The following is a 10,722-nucleotide window of genomic DNA, read 5'->3' as shown; positions in this document are numbered from 1 at the left end:
CACTTAATAGGCATTAATAGAGCCTTTGTTCCTTACTGACATCAATGGCCCTACTTATGTGAAGGGAAATTGGTACCCCTGTATAGAATCCAGGAAATCTGAAAACACACACTCATTTGTCTCTCTATTCCACCCCTGCTAATTCTTGAGTTCTACTACCCCAGGGAAGTCTAACCATGTGTCTGTTTAAACTTGACCCGTTTCCGTACACATACACATGTTTAGGCACACATAAGCACTTTAAAGCAATTTACAGCCTTTCCAGTTTACTTGTCCTTGGTTCTTTCTACCTGTACTATTCTTGCCCCCACATGACTTTTTAGCCCCCTTTCATCCTCCTCTTTACCCTTGCTGTCTTCCATCCTTTCCTTTGTAAGTAACTGGCATGAGTCCGCATTCTTTATCAGGACGTAGGAAGGAGTACTGAGACAGAGGTAGTGGCTCTTGGAAGAAACAGAGTCAGGTTGTCCCACCTCTTTGCCATTTACACAGGTTATACTTCTCCTCCGGCATTTAGTATAGTAGACTGTTTTCTTCCTCCCACCCCATTCTTGACACGTTCCTCTCCTTCCAGCAGACATTGACTTCTTCAAGAATAAAGACTGGGAAATAAAAGAATAAAAACTGGTTCTTGAACGTGACTAACACAATCTAAGTAGGGTTTCAGCAAGCATTTGCTTACACAAAGCTTAAATGACCAAAATTAAAAGGAAAAAATGTCTAGGAAAGACGAGAATACGCTGATTACATGCAGTAGAGGAAAAAGTGTGTTACACTGAGGCAGCAGCCATCTCTCACTTTCCTTTATTTCTCAGGGCACAAGGGCTACCATTATAGAATTTCCAAATTCATTAATATATTACTCACGCATGTTTCTTATTTCCAAGGTACGACTTAATAAAATTTTAAGAGGAATGGATTCATTAAGAAATATTGTTGATTTTGTATACAAGGAGACTTCAAAAAAGTTCATGGAAATATGGAATTATGTCCATGAAATATTGAAGCCCTTTCATACAGTTTTTTAAAATGTAATTATCGATATAGCATGCTATCTATGAGGGGTTATAAAAAAATTGGAAAAAAGCTCCACTGGTAGAACTTTAGTAGGGCACATGTTCACACTAGGTAAGCATCAGCAACTCACTCAGAGTTAGTGCACCCGGTGGCATCACTGGGACTGTTCTTTCTGGTCACAGAGAATTTTTTTTGTAAAAGCAGTTTTGCTCAGCATTTTTTCTGTGATGGCTAATTTAAGAGAACAGCAGACAACTGTGAGATTTATTTCCTCTTCGAGAAAGATGCTGCAAAAACTGTTGTGATGTTGAACACAGCTTACAAGGACAGCACTATGGGAAAAACTCAAGTTTGAAAATGAGTGGTTTTCTCATGTCAAAAAACATGAACTTTTGACTTACAATAAACCTCATTCTGGACATCCATCTACTTCCCAAACAAAGAAAATGTCAGCATGTAGTGGTGCATTTGGTTCCACCAGGTCAGACTGTTAATCAAGCTTTCTGTTTAGAGGTTCTGAAAAGATTGTGTAATAGGGTGCGACAAAAAATGCCTGATTGTGGCAGACGGGGGACTGGCTTTGCCACCACGACAACATACCTGGTCTTGCAGTCCTCTCAGCGGGCCAGTTTTTGGCAAAAACAGTGTGCCTCTCTTGCCCCATACACCTTACTCACCTGACCCCACTTCTTGCAGCATTTTTTGTTTTTGAGGATGAAGAGGGACATAAAAGAACAGATTTGGGGACTAGAAGAGGTGAAGAAAAAGCAAAGGAGGTGCTGCCAGCCATCCAAACAGATGAGTTTGAAAATGTTTCCAAGAATGGCATTGCAGTTTGACAAATGCATTAAGTATCATAGAGAGTACTTTGAAGGTGAGAAGGGTATTTTGTAAAAAAAAAATTTAAATACATAAGTTTGAGGGGCAACAATGCTGGTTGTTTTGGGTATTGTACATAGCTCTCTAGAAAGTTTGCAAATTTCTGTTTGGTCATCTTCATGTCTCTCAACGTTTCTCATTTTTTTCTGGTCTATCATTACTTCTATAGCAATGATAGTTTCCAAATCCTTCCACAATTTGAGGACAAAGAGGAGAGGAGTTCAAAAAGTTCTTGGAAAAATAGAATTAAAAGATACTGGAAGATTCCTACAGATTTTTTTAAAGCCCTCTCATATGCAATCTCTTTCCAAGAAAGAGGAAAGGATACAATTTCATGTCAAGTTTAGCGCTTCTGTTATTCGCCCTGTATAACTATAGTACTGATTGATTATTACTAATAGTGTAGGCTTAGTCAAGAATGTTCTTTTCTCATTTTTGTCTTGTTTTTTCCCCAAACAATTTAGGAAATAACTTGCATATAAAGTGTTTAATGTAGAAAAATTCTATTAGGATTACTTTTTAAGGTAAATAATTTTAATAAACTAAGAGAAATATGAAAACCTGAGTTAAATGTAAGTATGCATATGTGCATTCTGGCACACATGCACCACTCGGCCAAGAGATGTGTCTGGTAAGGTTTTATGATCGCTGTAGGCAAACGTGTTAAAGGTTAGTTTTCTTCTGAAAGTGACATGGGGGATTGTACTTGGGCTCTAGCTTCAAGCATGCCTTTACTTCCTATAGAAGCAATTTTATTGTTACATGAAAAAAAACTTCTTGAGAGAGCTACTTTTATTACACTTAAAAAAAAGAATTCATCTGGCATATATTAGGAAAGGCATCCATCTCCTGAATCAGAAATACATTTTCATTAAAAAATTAAATTTTCTTACTGTATTCAGAAGATCATATGCTGAGTTTTAAGATTTTGAACCAGAGGGAAACGAGTTTGAATGATTCTTTCTCTACATAGTAACTGTTACTCTATGTTAGCACTTTTCTATTCTTAGACTAGGTTATGAAGAACCGGAAATAACATTACAAGTGAAAAAAACCCAACTAGTAAAATTAATAGCTTGGGATATTTTACTGTCTGTCTAGTCTTGTGGAAAGTTCTTCCCAATCAATTAACTAATAAGAAATCCGAATGCTACTCAGTTTTTCTGTGTGTGTCACCTCATTGAAAGGAAGCCTGTTTTAGTGTCAGAGAGACCTGAGCTCCTAGGATGACTTAACTAGCTAGTACCATCTTTGTCAACTGGCTTCATCAGACTGACCAATAAAATGTGAATAATACCCACCATAGATTGTATGTGTGAACTACTTATCAAAGTGTTCAAATCATATTCAGCCCGCAGTAAATGTCAGTGTCTTTTCTTTTCCCTTACCATCTGCTCCCAATATTTGTGGGATTTTTGGTGGATAAAAATAATTCCTAATTTGAGTGAATAAAAGCAATTCCTCATCAACTGACATTGTATATCTTAGACCTCTGCATCATAACAATTCCTTATAAAATGTTTAACACCATTTTTATCGCTTTTTATAACCAATATAGAATTTTATATGAACAAATATTGTAGACATGATGACATGGGTAAAGCCAGCATTAAAAAAAATAAACTGTAAAAGAAAGCTTATGTAGGACTTCATCATTTTTGACTATTTTTCTTTACTCTTGATTCCATTTTTGTTTTAGATTTAAGGCTAGGTGTTTAATGTAATTGCTTTTGGCTGATGAGGGTGAGGGCAGGAATGGGGCAGCAAAGAGGACTGACTTTGGTAACTGTGAAGCTAGATGTCATTTGGGGTGGGTCTTCAGGGTTTTGAGAACCATGTCAGTGTGGCAGTTACTTTGCAATGTGTGGTGGGTTGGGAGAAAAGGATGCCATCATAGATGTTAAGACTTTTTTCTTGGTCGATCCACCATTATTCAAATGCTCCTCACTGATTACGCTCATACTGAGTACTTGGCTTGGGTAGTGACATTTTGTGGATAGACACTCTTTACTCAATGAATGCCAATCTGAGGGACACGGTGAGAATTTGAGTTAGAAATATCAATAAAGAATTTCAACTTTTAATGCTCGTCTGTGAAATTCAAATGGACGAATGCTGCTGATAGTGAAATTGTTTGAAGTATAAGACACAATGATGCTTTAGCGCTGTGAGTCTTTCGGTTCCCTCTTTCAGCACAGAATACCCCAAGCCTATGTGTGGTAGGGGAAATGAATTCAAATGGCTGCATTTTTCACGAAATAAGAAATTGCAGATAGCATTTCTTTGTGAAGCAAGCATTTATCACAGATATACTCTATAGTTGCAACAATGAAGATTCTACATATTTTCCTTAGTGTATCTAGTTGACTTTGCCCAGCCTTTACAGTTTATTAGACTATGTAAACGTAAAAGGTTGTTCTCTAATCAAGTCATCTTTTAAATACTCTTTCATTCATGTGTTTTGGCTGAAAACCATGGAGAATTGATATTCAATCATGATGTTGATGGTAATTTATGTTTTTTGAAATCATCTAGGAATGTAGGGCATTTAGCAAGAAGATTGTAAGCATTTTGAGTACTTTGTATTACATAAAGAAAAGGTAGCATCTCAATACCTTTGTGTTGATGGAAGCATGACTAATACATCAAAACAGATCCAGCCAGTGGTGTATGAGTCATCTCAGCCCGGGGGAGTTGTCCTCTGGGTGGCATTGCAGATAGACTTGGAAATCATTTGAGTTAAACAGTTTCAAATATTTCAGTGTTTGCTGTATTTTTTCAAAATGAAATTTCTGTTTTGAGATCCATTTTGAAAGTGAAATGCTTTGAAATAGTGCATATTCATCCATTTGGAACCAAAATGACTGCTGGAGCTTATTTGAATGCATTGTGATCAATTATTATATATCAGTGAGCCCCAAGAGTCTCCTGAAGGTGCTCACATTTCAGAATAATCTACCAGTGCTTATTTGAGGACCCCTGGCCATGTAGTGGTTATGCCTTCTGTTAACAGAAAGGCCTGTGGCTTCCCCGCATTGGGGACACAACAGAAGAAAAGATCTGGCCTCCACGGTGTGCTCCGGTCAAGACTGCAGCCTAGAAAGCCCGCAGGCCACTGCTACTCTGCATAGAGGCTTGCTAAGCATTGCCATCAACTGTAGGGCACCCTGGAACAGTTCTCATTCAGAGATCCTGCTTTTGCTTAAAGCAGGACAATTGTGTAAAATGGTGTAGCTGTATGACTCTATACGATGCTCTATTCAGTTATCTTTTAACTAACTTCTTGGGCTTTAACTCACATGAAGAGAATGGCCTAGTTACCTCGTTACAAACGTTGATGAAGAATACATTTCTGCATTTCACAGGATGTAAGAAATGCATAGTAAATACAAGGACATGCATGAGACTCTTTATCTGAAAATTAATGAAGGAAAGTCTGAATTTCTGAAACCTGAAATATGTCTGCTTATGTTCATTTTTCCTAACTCCCAACTTCTCCTGTCTCACATCCATTCTGTTGAAATGCATTGTCAAATCGGCAGACAAATGTTTACCATTTGGTTTCTGTTTATCAAATAAAAGGACTAGGGGTTTGGATTGGTTCTTCACGTATCAGTCATGGATGTTGAAGGTAGACGGTATACAGTCAGTAAAATATGGGTGTTTCAGAACGATACATGGGAATGCAGAAAAAGTACCATCAATGTCCCCCTAGAAGTGTAATCTCTATTCTAGAAAATAAAGGCGCCACGGGCATTGCTTAGCAACTACCTATCTCGACCAGCAGAGTTGCAAACAGTAGTTGCAAACAGAGTAGTTGCAAACAGAGATGACAGCTAATTTTACCACTTTGAACATGGTTGGTTTTCCACAGTCCTGGTAACCCTTCTGAAAGGGTTCTGAGTTTCCCATAGCGAGGCTCTGCCTGCCATGTTTCCAAATCTGTTTGTGGGTTCAGTAGACCTACAGCTTGCACATTGGTGTCTGTTCCTAGTTCACCTGGAGGACCCGAATTGAACCAGTTCTAACTGGTTCCAAGCCATGGACAGAACTAATCCGAGATGTTATATTCTCAAATCATCTCTTTGGGGTGATTTAATTCCTTTTCGGGACTGAGATTTGTTTAGGAAAAAAGAATGTAACTGTACATGAAAAAAAACAGGACAGTACTCGTGCAAACAAACTAAAACCCTTTAAATACAATTTAAATGGACTCATACACAATGAAAGCTTTGAGAAAATTGAGTCCATGAGAGAAACTTACTTTTTTTTAAACAATATTTTTGTTAAACTCACTTAAACAATGTTCTGCTAAAAGGCTGGTGGCACAGACACCCCCAGAGATCCCTTTAGGGAAAGTCCCGCCAGCCTGTCCCATAAAATACAGCCTGGAAGACCCTGGGGCACTTCGTACTCTGCTACCTGAAATGACTTGAAGGTGCCCAGTAATGACATGTTGACGTGATAGCAATGTCACAGAAACATTTGCTCTCTGGGGTAATTTATAAAACCAAAAAGAAAGAATATCTACCATCAAGTCATTTCTGATTCACAGTAGCTGCAGAATTTTAAATATGCAGTGTTTATTTAATATTTCTACTGATGTGCTTCTCTTTTGAGGTGTTTTTCTTAATGGAAAATTAAAAAAATAATTTCTATGCTTGCATATCAAATACTAATAATTTGTTTCAATAAAACATATTTTAGAGGGAAACTTTATCCACATAGCCCACCTAAGAAAATAAAAGAAAAATACCATCTTCCTTTCTCTAAGAATTTTTTAATATAAATTGTTTCAAATGAAGCTTGACAATTCTGGCGATGATGATTCTTCCCCTATTTCTGGAGCACTTGAATCTGAATCATAGATATGCTGATTTATATGGGACTTTGGTTATTATCTAGTCCAAAATTTACCTGATTAATAGAACTCTAATCTGCATTAAAATGTTGGAAGGTGGTTTCCTATGAACATAACTTTATGGGATTTATACATAATATGTCTCTTAATGTAAAATGGGCATGGTCATTTAGGACTGTTTGATTAATCACTACAAAAGCAAAAATTTTGATATTCAGTCAGTGCACTAATGAGATCCAAGACTATACTTTGCTGTACTATTTAGTGCAGAATGTCATTATAAAGCAGTGAGCTTGGTTTGGTCTCGTGTGTCTGTATTGACTGCTCTTCAGGTCGTGAGAGAAATAAGAGGACAAGAAATGCACCTACCCACCCCCATAAAGACATGGTTAACCGTTTCTTTCTGAACGCCTGTTGAAATAGATTATGTTAGGATTTTTTTTGAACAGGTAATTCTTAACGAACATTTTGTGTACCATAAGTGCTTTTAGAGACATTTCTAATGTTTGATATTCATAAGTATAACAAGGAAAATAGGATCCCTGCAGAAGATAAAAATCTATTTACCTGATGGAATCTTTTCCCTTTCTCTGGCATGTTTTCAGAGATCAGTTTCTACACTGTTGACTGAGATTCCAGTGTATTTTGCCAGAGAGGTCAGCTTCCTTTGCAGATAGATCACCCTGTGGTCAGCTCTCTTTGGCTGGCCTTGGTTATTATAATATAGAGAGCAAAGTGCAGCTATTTTTTTAAGTGATGCCTGATGAATTAACCAATGACAGTGGACTTTTTATTTCCCCATAAGCTTTACTTTCAAGTCTGAGGATACAAAGTAACTAGAATGCCACTGTTTCACTTGCTCAGTATTTTAATACCTTAGTGCTTGTATATGTGTAGAATCTACTAGTGTAGATTAGTGGTTTCCCTGGAATTTTCTGCTGGCCATATCTAGGTGCTGAATGGATTATAAAAGGTATAAATGAGTTCTGGGCATAATAAATATGAAATAAGCTGTCCTCCTGAAGCCACAGAAACCACAGACATGAAGTCGTGGAGTTTGGGAGCAGGGCTGACATTGATTCACTCAGTAGTAAGAGCTAAGGAAGGAGAAAGAAATCAGTAAAAGGCGCGGTGATGTAGGTTTCACCAATTTTTTTCCTTCTGCTTCTTAGAAGTGGAGCATTTTTCTTCCTAAGTAAAAGCCAATATATTAAAAAGATTTACAAATATGATTGACACAACGGATGTATATATGGATTGTGATAAGAGTTGTACGAGCCCCCAATACAATGATTTAAAAATAATAATAATTTTTAAAAGATTTACAAGATTAGAGTTGCTTCTGTTGATGTGGACAGAAGGACCAGAGTTCTATTTAATCAGCCTCTCCAAAAATGTTTCCTCTGTTGGTCTCAGAGGTACCCCTGGAAAAGCACTGTAGAACTATAAATCAGAGAGCCTCTCTATATGGAGCGACATTTTTAGAATTAACTTTATAGACTTTTTCTTCCTCCTTGGAACTAATATTTTTAGTATTGTGATCACTAAGAATACATCAGAACAGTCCTTTTGCTTTTCTGGTGTTTCCTCAGGACAAAATTCACAATTTGTCAGTTCCTACAGCCCACGTGGTATGCTTAAATTTCTTCCATGCCCTGTTCCCGCTTGACGAAATGGCAGAGTGTGCTGGCTCTCACTTCCACCCTCATCCAGGCCTGGGTCCTTTTCCCAGTTTCTCGGGGAGGGGTGTGGTTGTGTTCTGCAGTGTCTCTGGCATGCCTCATCCGAGCTGGTGAGCCTCAGTTGTCTCTTGCTAGGCTCAAGGGTCTCTTCCCTGGCTTTGCAGAGACCATAGTGTGATGAAACCATACTGGGGTTCAGGCCAGAGGTGAGAGACCACCCCCTCTTCTCCACTCTGTGTCAAACCTGCTGACTAAGACATTTATACCTGGCTCACTTAGAAGGCTTAATCATCTGAACACTTCTTTCAAAGTCTATCTGGAGCCAGTTTGTAGAGGGTCTTCCTGTGGACATCAGGGTAAACGCCACGATTCTCCCTCTCTCCTCCTAACCACTTGGATTCCTTTTCAATTTTTTCAAACTTTTCAAATTTCCAATGTTTTCAACTTTGTTTCCTAGCCCCAAAGCACTACTGCACACTGCCATGTCACTCACTAGTGCACATTGGGCTCTAGGGCAGTGGTTCTCAACCTTCCTAATACCACGACCCTTTCATATACTTCCTCATGTTGTGACCCACAACCATAACATGATTTTCGTTGCTACTTCATGAATGTCATTTTGCTACTGTTGTGAATTGGGCGACCCCTGTGAAAGGGTTGTTTGACACCCCCCCCCCCCAAAGTGGTCACGACCCACAGGTTGCGAACCACTGCTCTAGGGCCTCTGTGTTTAAACTTAATGGAAACAACCCACATTTTTGTATCAGCCTAACTTGAATTCATACTGAAATTGCTACAATAATTCTGTATTTACATGACAAAGGACCACATCTTCAACATTTTTTTCCTCAAAAAGGTACTTAGGATTCCCAGTATTTGCAAGTATACCTAGATGAAGGGGCGACTAATCTTTAGCAGCGCCAACATTACCACCAACCAAAGTGCGTTCATCATATTCATTTAGTATTTCCAGTGGTTCACACTGAAAAGTAAAATCTTGTCCTACATTCTATTTCTTCCTTCTTCTGCCTTCCCTTCCTTTAATATTTTTTAATGTTTGCAGAATACATAGACTTTCCTATGCTTTCCTATATGATTTTAGGACCTATAGATTATATGTTGCAATAGTTTACACGAATCTTGATATTAATATCCATGTAGGAGGTTTTATTGTAAATCTATTTCTATGGTAGTTCATGGGGAGCTTGTAATCACTTAGTAAACAGTGCTTCATTAATCTTAATAATTTTCTTGCGAGGTTAATTATGTAGCAATAATTAACCTCCCCTTTGAGTAGGTGGGCTTTTGTTTCAATGAGAAGTATTCTTACCTCCCATGAGAGGCGGAGGGGAGTGAGTAGGCTTCTGTGAACTTCAAGAGTGCCTCTGTGTTACTGAGTGGCGAGAGAATAATTGTTCCCAGTGCTTGTGGCATGCTGGTAAATCTGGTCCACTGGGCTGTGCCTTCCATTCATGCCCTAGCTTTATGATTCTCAAGAGTGTGGATTATGGTTTGCCTGTTAATTTTAGGAAACATACTCTGGCATTCAAAGAAAAATAAATAGGTCATTGACCAACTGAGAAAGTTAAATAGAATATGGAACTACCTCATAGGGTGTTCAAGGCTATCACCTTACTAAGAGCACCAGGTCTTAGCCAGTGTCTCTTGGTGGGTTGGAACTGCCAATCTTTTGGCCAGTAGTTGAGTTCTTAACAATTGGCACCACCTTGGCACTCTAGAAAACGAATCTACTTTTGTCTTTCACCCATTATGTTGTGTTCTGGAGAGAAAACTTAGGAATGGAATTAACTACACATTAGACCCCACAAGTTTATCTCTAATTTATAGGGGTGACATACATACTTAACACATGTATATGTGCCATGACATGTTCACAGCATTATGCACTTATATACCTTGAACAAGTAAATGCTTGCCATTAATTTGAGAAGATATACCTGGTTACACTACGTGTACTAACTAAATATGTACTAAATATAAATTTGATTGGTGTGACTTATTTAAAGGTCATAGGACAGATGAATAAAAAGACCTTTTGCAATGGAGGCTTTACATTTTAAGTTGATTGCCTTGAAAAGTCACTTGGGATCCTTTCAGTACGGTCATTACATTCAGAATAGCATCCACTGACTTGTATATCGGAAATGACATTTTTTCTTAGGTTTTGAGAGTTTGTAATTTGCCATAGAAATTCCTTGATATAGTATCAGTATTAAAAGAGAATAATTTACTTTCACATTTTGGAAATAGGAACAATACGTT

The sequence above is a fragment of the Tenrec ecaudatus genome, chromosome 13, assembly GCF_050624435.1.
Source record: "Tenrec ecaudatus isolate mTenEca1 chromosome 13, mTenEca1.hap1, whole genome shotgun sequence".
NCBI classification, from domain to species: domain Eukaryota; kingdom Metazoa; phylum Chordata; class Mammalia; order Afrosoricida; family Tenrecidae; genus Tenrec; species Tenrec ecaudatus.
The sequence above is the reverse complement of the archived record's forward strand: the minus strand, read 5'-3'. Positions refer to the sequence as shown.